Source organism: Juglans regia, chromosome 4 (genome assembly GCF_001411555.2).
Source record: "Juglans regia cultivar Chandler chromosome 4, Walnut 2.0, whole genome shotgun sequence".
NCBI classification, from domain to species: domain Eukaryota; kingdom Viridiplantae; phylum Streptophyta; class Magnoliopsida; order Fagales; family Juglandaceae; genus Juglans; species Juglans regia.
In genome coordinates, this window is record NC_049904.1 from 11,571,602 (window position 1) to 11,580,387 (window position 8,786).

An 8,786-nucleotide genomic window follows, 5' to 3' on the forward strand; every position below is an offset into this window, starting at 1 on the left:
AGTGAAGGCTGGAGAGTTTATTAGATTGCTAAAAAGTGATGTTGATGACTTATATCATCACTACAGTACTAGTGCTCAGCCTTCATCCGCAGTTGGTAGCTCCTCACATTCGAGGCCGACAGGATCGACAGTTCCCTCAGGTGATACTGACCCATCTGTAGGGGTTAGAGGCAATCGTGTCATACGGCAGTATCATCAACTCATGTCAACAAGGAATATTATGCATTGTACATCTGAGGTTGAACGATATTTTATGGAAGCTGTCGAGGCACCTAGTGATGTATTTCAGTTATTAACTTGGTGGAAAGTTAATTCCACCAAGTATCCAGTCCTTTCCCGTGTGGCCCGAGATGTGCTAGCCATTCCTGTCACTACGGTTGCCTCAGAGTCGGCATTTAGCACTGGAGGTCGCGTGTTGGATGCTTATCGGAGTTCATTGTCACCGTCAACCGTGGAGGCCCTCGTTTGCACACAGAATTGGATAAGTGAAACGCCCATTGGACTAGATACCGTTGGCGTTGATGCCGAGAGCTATAGGCTTGAATCAGGTAAGTTTATATGCTTTTTAATGATGATTTAATTATTTTTAATGTTTCTAACTTCTACTTTTTATGATTTTATAGATCTAATTGTGAACCCTAACATAATTACCGATGATTGAGAGTTTGGAACGGACGCTACTTGAGAGTTGTGATGGAGTTGAGAGAACCTCATTTCTTGGTAAGAATCAAATTATTCTTTTACCGTATATAATTTTTTATTATCAATTTTTTTTCATCTATTGATTGCTATTTTCTATCTTCATTTCAGGCGTAACCAATGGAACATTGGGGTTTGAGTGAAACCCGTGTTTAATTTTTATGTAATTATATTTCAAGACTGAGCCATATTGTTATTACGTTATAAATGAGACTGTTATAACTTATGGCTGCATCATACATGTTATTTACTTTTTAAACTATTTATATAGTTATATTTATGTACTTATATCTCGAGCAAATACGTGGGATAAGTACTCTTTATTCTATAATTTCTATTAGTACTTATTCATCATCTCTCAAAAGTTTATAATTTATTATCCAACTGAAATTAATCAAATTATACAAATTCGTACCATCATTCTTTTCTATAAAATTTTAAATTTGTGTAATTTTCAACTCATGAGTCATGAGCACTTTTAATGCTAAATTTCAGGCGGACATAAAACAAATTAAAGATATAATCAAAATTCAGTAACAAAATCAGAACGAATATTTAAATTATTGAAAACTCTTGAATAAACTAAATATTTGTAGATGGTTAACTTTTAAAAAAATATATATATGTTGCCCACTATCTGAAATGAAATTGAACAACAAAATTTAAATAATAATAATAAAAAAAAATTCTGAAATTGAGTTCGGAGTCGGAGCTCCGACCTCCGTTCGGAGCTCCGATCGGAGGTCGGAGCTCCGACCTCCGATCGGAATCGGACTCCGACTACGTTCGGAGTCGGAGTCGGAGGAAAGTTTTGGCTCCGAATCCGGTCAGAGTCGGAGGTCGGAAATGACAACTCCGACTCCGTCGGAGTCGGAGCCCACCCCTAGTGTTGATGCTCTGAAAATGGAAGCGGAACTGGAAGTGTTTCATAATTTCATTTCTATTTCTTTCTTTGTTGGTTTCATTTCTTCCCTCGTTTTTTTATTTTTTAATACATCGCCACGTCAGCCGATTTTCCAAAGATACCCAACCCCGCCAGTGTACAAGTAGCGGAACTTTATTTTTTAAATAATAATAGTTTTTTAGATTAGGCAACTTCAAAAGAATAGGACTTTTAACTACAATAATTTAAAATTAGTGGTTATATTTGGTGGTCAAGACCAAATTGATTAAAAAATATTTTCAGGTACTTGTTATTTCTTTTACTTTTCTTTTGCACAATTTCTCTATTTCTTATTTCGTTTATTTGCACCTCAAGAAAGTTTATGATGAGTTTTATGCTAAGGAGTTGTGTCGACTGTGAGACAGGTATTAGCATATTTGTATGCGGAGTATAATACTGTATTCAGTTCCACCACGAGTACCCCAGAACATGACTCCGACATCTAGAATCATGATTGATGGCAATGACAAATGTGAGACCAAACAGTTTTATGAGTGGTATAAAACATCTTCTGTCATGGAATCTACTATTGCCAAAATAAAAGTTGATCGATATTTATCAAATGGTTGTGAGGCGCTCAACCCATCGTTTGACTTGTTGATTTAATGGAAAGTTAATGAGCCTAACTATCTTATACTCGGGAGGATTGCACGAGACTTATTGGTCATGCATGTTTCCACGGTTTCGTCCGAGTTAGCATTTAGTAGGTGAGGTTGTGCGATTAATCATTTTTGCAGTTCGTTGGCTCCAAGAACCGTTGAGGCACTTATTAGTATTCAAAATTAGTTAAGGCATCTATCAACACCATTGATATCCAGGAGGCTATGGATAATGTGGAGAGTTTTATAGTAAAATCGGGTAATGTTTCCTTTGTTTTCATTGTAGTTCAATTTTAGTATTTTTTATAATCTAAATTCACTAACATTTGATGTTTTGTTTTTATTATTAATATTTGTATATAGATTTGGGCGCACAATCAAATGTGACAACTACTGAAAATTGAAGGTTGAATTAACAAATATGAAGATCACTCACAATTTGTTGTTATTTATCTATGTTTTATAATTTGTTTTGATTTATTTATATCACTACAAAACAACCGTGATTTGTTGGCGTTGAAAAGCGCCGGCACGGTTAAAGTAAATGCCGCTAATTGATTAACGGCATTTATTTACAGGCACAACCAAATGTCGGAACCTAACAAACTCATTACCAGCATTTTCATAAACGCCACCACTCATTATCAGTGTTTGCACAAACGCCATAACATGAAAAACTCATTAACGGCATTTTAGTACAAATTAATGGCATTTAGATAAACTCCATTAGTAGTACGTTATCGGTGCATTATATAAATGCTAATAGCTATATTTTCTTGGAATTTTGTAAAAGCCACCAAATAATAGTCATCGACGTTTACAAGCATATGTTGAACTTTAAATAAATGTCACAATATTTATGTTGTCGGTGTTTTTTTAATGCCACTAAATTTAGATGAAAGTCGATAACAGTTTATTTTATATTGATATTTAAAAACACTCTGGTAATACTATATGACACAATAAAAATATATAATATACAAATTAATTATAAATACCATATAATGGGTAATTATTGATGTAATAGAGAAAAAAAATCACAAATCAAATCACATGGAAGTGATTTACTAACAACTGCTATATATAATATTATTACATGTGAAAGAGAGACTTTATTTCTATTGATTTCTAGAATTCCTTGATTTTTCATCAGCAGCTCCAATATCTCCAAAATTGTAATTTTAAGCTGTATATTCCATAAGTGACTCTGGGACTGTTCAACGATCTTGTGGTTGCATTAACGATGTTCAGCAGCCACCAGAGATAGAGCACATAGCTCTTTGTGCGGCCTAATACACGAATCTAAGACAGCCCCTCAGGCACAAGGCATTGTTCTCTGGAGTGGTTGCTGAATCAAGGCAGTAAACACAATGCAGCACCCATGCAGTGGCGCTGCTACCTCTTGCGGTGCTTGCAGTCCCTGGGTGCTATGCACGCTGCTGTCTCACAATCAAGATGTCTCAAGCTCGACTGGTTGATTATTCCAGTTGTAGCTAGCCATGGTTACGGAAAAAAATTTCCTCATCACGAAAAAATATTCCGTAAAAAAATCATGAGATACACAAAATATAAATCGAGAACAGTCGATCTCGCTCTTGTACCAATGTTAGAAATACTATATCAAAGTACACAACGAAAGCGATATTACCTTGTTGGTAAATTATAGATTTAGTGCAATTGTTCCACGAATTCTCCGTCGCCGTTGTTGTTCATCCGAAATCTTTCATATCAATGGTAGAGTGTGCTAAGTGGTAAGACTAGAACAACATCTACATATTCTATAGCCTAAATACTAGGACTAGAGAGAAACAATTTGAGAGTGAGATTTGCACTTAGTTGTTACAAGCTTGAAGCATCTCATCCAAATGAGAGAGGAGCTATGTCATTAAGGACAACCATCAAGACTCATGAAATGGATTGATAGCCAATTCATAACCCCTGAGAAAATGGGAAGGGGTACCCACTATGGGTGCCCCTTTATTACAAATAGAGAACCCTCCACCCACAAATTTACTCACTCTAAATCCTCTACAAAATCATATAAACACTTCTTTATTCTTTTTGTCTTTCTTTCTTTGAGCTTTGGCTACTTTATATTGGGTTCGAAAATCTCTTTTTATGTGTACTGAAAAAGAAGATTAACGGGAACTGACGTTGTTGTATCTTGGGAGTAGACTGTAACCTAGCCTAGTGCACGTTTAGATTTGGAGGCGATGGAATCTACTCTAAGGGAAGTGTCCATCATAACATGCCTCAACACTGGATTCTTTCTTTCTAATTTGTTCCTATAAATTTTACATATTCTCTAATTTATAATGCATTTACACATATATCGTTTATTATCCAAACTTTTCCAACAGTTCATAAAAAGCGTTTGCAAAAGGTGACCTTTTGCATCGAACTTTCATACTATAACTCAAGCCTCATCCCCAACAAGTGTTTGGAAGAAGAGCCAAAAGGTAAGTGAATGCCTATTGACCACTAAGTGAATACTTTTGAAAACGGCATGGAATCACAAATAGTCGATTGTAAATCACTTGTCGAGCTTTGAATTTATGTTAAAACTACAAAATTGCCAACATTTTGCAAATGCAGTGGATACCGCTACAGAGAAAGAGAAGAGAAGACCTACTAAGATTGTTGGATTTTTACTTTTAAGGCCGATGGATGGCCTTTCGCTTTATTTTGTAAGAAAGAGGTCTCAATGGCAGTTTTGTAAGGAACAAAGATTATTAATGACATTATGTATTTTGTTTTTCATGTATGAGATTAATTACAAAATGAATAATGATATATGCAAATATAAAATGTATATGGCTCGTGCTGACCTTTCACAAAAAAGTGGATTCAAAATGTGAAAAATTCACTTTTTTTATAGTAAGATCCCAGACCCACCTTTTTTACAAAAAGCTTACGCAAAATTTGTGTATTTGAAATTTGTCTCTAGCATTATTTTTATCGCAACATGCTCATATTAAAGCTTGTAATAGTCATTGATCGAGGATTGATCAAGGCATCGTTGTCAATGTACGGACCCAGCCCAAGCATACTTAGATAGCAAAATTAATTAGAATGGCTTTCATCAAATCATAGTGATTTATATGTGCCCCCCAACCAGGGGTGTGCAAAATTTTGAAAATTCCGACTCCGTCCGACTTTCACTCCGACGCCGACGCCGACGCCGACTCCGACGGAGTCGGAGTTGTCAGAATTCGAAGTTGGAATTCGGAGTAGCTCCGAATAACTATTCGAAGTCGAAGTTGGAATCGGAGCTACAAGGAGCTCTGACTCTGACTCCGAAATTTTTTTTATAAAACCCAGCTGTAAAACGACGTCGTTTTATAGCTGGGTTTTTTTAAAAAAAAAATTGAACGACACGGTTCCACTTAATATGGAACGGCGTCGTTTCATATTAAAAAGGGGGGGTCCAAAACGCGTCACCCCCCTTCTTCAATTCTTCTTCCTTCTTCTGCTTCCTTCTTCCTTCTCCCTTCTTTCTCGCTTCTCACTGAACTAGTGAAGCCGTCTCGTGCCGCCGTTGGTCGTTGCTCCTCCGTGCCGCCGTTCCTTGTTGCTCCTCTGTTCAGCTTCCTCCTACGGTGAGAGTAAGGTTATGAGCCCTAAATTTAATTCAAGCAATTTAATTCAAGCACGTCTCTTATGAATTGGAGCCAGCAGTTGTGATTATTGTGAATTGGTTGTATTGAATATAGTCCCAACAAATCACGATGCTCAAAACCCTGAATTTTACATTGTATTGAACACTTGCGCTCGAGCGAGGTGTCGAGCGCAAGTCGAGCGCACGTTGTATTGAACATTGGCTCGAGCAATATGTCGAGCGGAAGTCGAGCGAACCTCTCTGGAAGAGTTCTGCTCGAGCGCCACGTCGAGCGCACGTCAAGCGAACCTCTCTGGATGGGTTCTGCTCGAGTGCCACGTCGAGCGCACGTCAAGCGAACCTCTCTGGATGGGTTCTGCTCGAGCGCTACTTCGAGCACACGTCGAGCGAACCTCTCTGGATGGGTTCCGCTGAGTCGAGCGCACGTCAACCGAACCTCGATGTAATAATACATCGATACAATAATACATTATGATACAATAATACATGTCCTATATGATAATACAATAGCCTAGTTTATTTTTAAACTAATTTTTTGCTTCTAATTTAATTTTTTCAGCTTCATTGATTGTGATATGGATCGTAAACATAGTGGAGATGATCGTCCACAAGGGGATGTGGCGGATGTCAATGCTACAACTCCTACACCGGTGGGTACTTCCACCCCTAGAGCCACATCTAGGGCAGCTACATTTAAAGCAGCTACATCTTGTGCGAGTAGTCGACTCCCACTCCCAGTTGATATAGAGGATGAGGGTATGTTCAACGAAGAGGAGAAGATGCTCATTGAGCAAGATCAACCACCACGGCCTTCTAAAAAGAGGTCGTGGACATGGGAGCATTTCACCAAAATTTCTGGTGATATTGTGAACCCGATAGCAAGATGCCATTATTATGGATCACTTTGTAGATGCCATTCGAAACAGCAAGGTACCAGTGTGTTAATAGCACATTTAAATGGTTGCCAACGATATTAGATAGCGAAAGGATTGCAAGCCACTAATCTGACCAACCTCAGTTACCAAACTTCTACAGCCACTGATGGTACACAGACTAAGAAATTGGTCATCCCTCAATACAGTGAAAAGATGTTGAGGGACATGCTTGCAGAGATGATAATTACTGATGAGATGCCATTTACTACAGTCGAGAAAATAGGCTTTCGAAAGTTTCTAAATTTTGTTGAGCCACGATTTCCCATTCCATCACGGTATACGGTGATGCGTGATTGTATGAAGAGGCATGCAAAAGGCAAGGCGGAGATGAGGAAGATGTTTATTACCACTGACCAGAGAGTGTCATTTACAATTGACACATAGACTTCCTTACAGAACGTCTGTTACATGTGTATCACAGCACACTACATTGACAGTGAGTGGATTTTGCATAAAAAAATTATTGGTTTTAAAGATATTGTGGATCATAAAGGTACATCCATTGGGGCGAAGATAGAATGATTGTTTAAAGGACTGAAAAATTTGAAAAGTGTTGTGTATTACAGTTGACAATGCCAGTGCCAATGAAACAGCAATTGATTGGTTTAAACGGAACACGACGGTGAGAGATGATGTCATTCGGGCCCACGAGTTTATTCACGTTCAATGTTGTGCTCATATCATCAACCTCATAGTTGTTGAGGGATTAAAAGAGGTTGATGATTCCATAACCCGAGTCCGCAAGATCTTAAGATTGAATGTTCTAGTATGTTGTGCTTGGACATTCCGACTCGATGGAACTCTACATACATGATGTTGGATGTGGCACAGAAGTACTAAAAAGCATTCGAGCGGATAGAGGTCGAGGAGGGGGGCCTGAGGTATGCTTTGTTGGAGCCAGCAGGACAGGGGCTCAGTGCGCCGGACGCACATGATTGGACTAGTGTGAGCTACTTTGTTGAATTTTTAAGAATTTTTTATGACATAACCATGCAGCTATCTGGATCCAAATATACGACTGTGAACTCATTCTTCAGCGAGCTCTCGGAGCTTCACTTTCAGTTGGAAAATAGTTGTACTGACTCTAGTGGATTGTTATCTACTATGACTACGAGGATGAAGATCAAATATGATAAATATTGGAAAAATATTGAGAAGATAAATAGATTGCTATTTGTGGCTGTGATTCTTGACCCCCGAGTTAAGTTGGTCGTTTTAGAATTTCAGGTAAATTCCGTCCTCGGGGCAGTGAAGGTTGCAGAGTTTATTAGATTGCTAAAAAGTGATGTTGATGACTTATATAATCACTACAGTAATAGTTGTCAGTCTTCATCCGTAGCTAGTAGCTCTTCACATTCGAGGCCGACGGGATCGTCAGTTTCCTCAGGTGATACTGACCCATCTCTACGGGTTAGAGGCAATCGTATTATACAGCAGTATCATAAACTCATGTCAACAAGAAATATTATGCATTGTACATCTGAGATTGAACGATATTTTATGGAAGCTGTCGAGGCACCTACTGATGTATTTCAGCTATTAACTTGATGGAAAGTTAATTCTACCAAGTATCCAGTCCTTTCTCGCATAGCCCGAGATGTGCTAGCCATTCCTGTCACTACAGTTGCCTCAGAGTCAGCATTTAGCACTGGAGGTCGCGTGTTGGATGCTTATCGGAGTTCATTGTCATCGACAACCGTGGAGGCCCTCGTTTGCATGCAGAATTGGATAAGTGAAACACCCATTGGACTAGATACCGTTAGTGTTGATGCCGAGAGCTATAGGCTTGAATCGAGTAAGTTTATATGCTTTTATAGATCTAAATATTTATTTTTAATGTTTCTAACTTCTACTTTTTATGATTTTATAGATCTAATTGTGAACCCTAACATAATTGTCGATGATTAAGAGTCTGGAACGGACGCCCCTTGAGAGTCTTGGTAAGAATCAGTTGGACTAGTAGCTGATTTTTTTTTTAGTTCATTTTTTAT